Source organism: Palaemon carinicauda, chromosome 23 (assembly GCF_036898095.1).
Source record: "Palaemon carinicauda isolate YSFRI2023 chromosome 23, ASM3689809v2, whole genome shotgun sequence".
NCBI classification, from domain to species: domain Eukaryota; kingdom Metazoa; phylum Arthropoda; class Malacostraca; order Decapoda; family Palaemonidae; genus Palaemon; species Palaemon carinicauda.
Window position 1 is genome coordinate 25,332,024 of NC_090747.1, and position 2,500 is coordinate 25,334,523.

Genomic DNA, 2,500 nt, shown 5'->3' on the forward strand with positions numbered 1-2,500 from the left:
TAAAAATTTTGTCAAACTTTATTGAGTAGTTTTGACGCAATCCTGTCCACAGACAAATAGACAAATAAAAAGGTAAATAAATAAATAAACCAACTTGAAAATATAATCTCCTTGGTGGAGGTAATAAAAAACAAACTCGATCTATAATTCTAGTTGAACGAAGCATTCAAGAAAATGTCAACGATCAATCTACCATATTAAGATATAAATACAAATATCGATAGAAAGCAGCAAACATACATCCAGGTCACAATCCACTGGTTTTCATCGAGCGGATGAAGGGAGCGAACCAGAAAATTCTATGCTGGGCCCTTTTTCTGCAGGAGTTCAATTTGGTTGTAAAACATGTTAAAGGGACTGACAACAAAATTCCTGATACACTTTCTAAAATTTAGTGTACTAGCTTGATCCTTCTCAAAGAAGTTTTGCTGATTGAAGATTATAATATTCTCAGTCGTAAACCCTCTTCAGTAATAAAGTTTCATTCTTCATTCCGACCAAGTGTCAAGTATTCGCCGAACTATGGAAACCAGTTCAGTGATAACTAAGAGAACAATTTTAATAGTTACAGCAAAAGTATCACTATTACTGTTCCCAAACAGAATGTGACAGTACCACAGCAACAATCGTCGAATCACCCTCCTTCAAGTATCGTGAAAGACGTGCAGAAGGTTAATATTTTCTTTTTTAAGTGTGGCAAGAGAGGCCATATCAATAAGGAATGTTAGTAGAATCAACCCAAAGCAGTCACCCAAGTAGTTAAGGATAACTCGACTTCAGAGAATGCGAAGACGAGGAAAAAATCAGATAAAGTCAAAGAGGAAAATAACCTAGCCGACTTTTACACGACGAACAGGACAAACCCAAATAGGTTTGATATCTTTAAACCATATATTTATGAAGGTATGTCAGCAGAAATAGACGGGAGTGAACGAACCCTTTTCAAGGTATTGCACGCCACAGGTTGTAACCAGTGTGGTGATACAAGGAGTACACACGTTTGTGGAACAGTCTCTCACAGGAGACTCGGTTATTTTGAAGGGAATAGGAGGTGATGAGGTTACCCCTATGTGCCGTTTGAAACTGTCATATGAGATGGTGACAGGTAATTTTGATTATGCGGTAAAGGATTTATTGGATGTCGAAGGAGTAGAGGTCCTGCTGGGTAATGAGCATGGTGCAGCGCCATTAGTGCCTTGTCCCATTGTAGCTGAGAAACTATTGAAGTATAGTCCCACGACTGAACTAGAGAAGAATTACCCGTAACTGTTTCCTAATGTTTGATGACTAGGAGTATGATGAAGAAAGTGCCTGAAAAAGAAAAAAAGAAATCGGAGGAGTGATGAACTTGGAGGATTTGTTTTCCAAAGAAGAGTATTTCCTAGATGGTACACAAGAAGAGAATTTCCAAGTAAGCCCAAGCGAAGAGGAACGAAAGATGAGTGGACTAAAGAACAAAGAAAAATTAGACCTGGAGGAAATAGAAAACTTAGCATTAGAAATGTACAAGTGAGTAGGTTTATAGGACTGCAATAAATGGACGCGGTCTTAACAGAGTTATTGTATCGTTTGGTGGATGAGATAGAGTCACACCAGTCTCCGACCTGTTATTATCTTCAAGATTGGTTGCTTATGAGGATGCAGAGACCCTCTGATATCACTGGGAATGCTGAATGGGGGATATATCATCAAATAATAATACCCACAACGTTGAAAAGACAGGTGAATGCCATAGCACACTAGAAAGGACATAAGGGAATAAGGAAGAAAATCGAGAAGATTATGAAACACTTTTTTGAGCCTGGCATGCATAATTATGTGAACCAGTTTTGCTGTGAATATCATGTTTGTCAGATGGTTGAAAAGGATAACGAGTGCATGAAGGAAGCTCCCCTATGCCAGGTGGAAGTACAAGGAGAACCCCTCAGCAAAGGACCATAGAATATGTTGACAAGAAAAGTGAAAGATCGTGAGGAAACAGAAGGAGAAAATAGCAAGGATTTGTTGAAAAGGATCGGCGTATTTAAGGATATTTTCACTAGATGTTATGAAAACGAAGAATCAAGGGGAAAAAAAAAGTTTGGCTTGGAGAGTGCGAACAGACAGGTTACGGTGGGATTGCAGTACGTGTTGGGTAACTTCCGGATAAGGAGATCCCCTTTGTCCAATGAGTCCCAAGAACCATTCCGAATATTAGAGAAAATTAGTGACCAGACCTACGTTATCCAGATACCAGGAATAGGGAAAAGTCTTAGGAAGACCATAATAACTTCGAAACGGATAATTCAACCACTGGATTTCAGAGAGAAACTCCATTTCCAAGTGGAGGTATCGGATAATAGTATTGGAGCTGTCTTATTGCAAGAAAATAAGGAAGGAACTCTTTACCAGGTCTGTTTTATGGCGTGGAAGCTGAAGAAGCCCAAAAGAACCTACTCGACAGTGGGAAAAGAATTCCTAGCATTAGTCACAGCGATAAGGAAGGTTGGAATTTACGAAT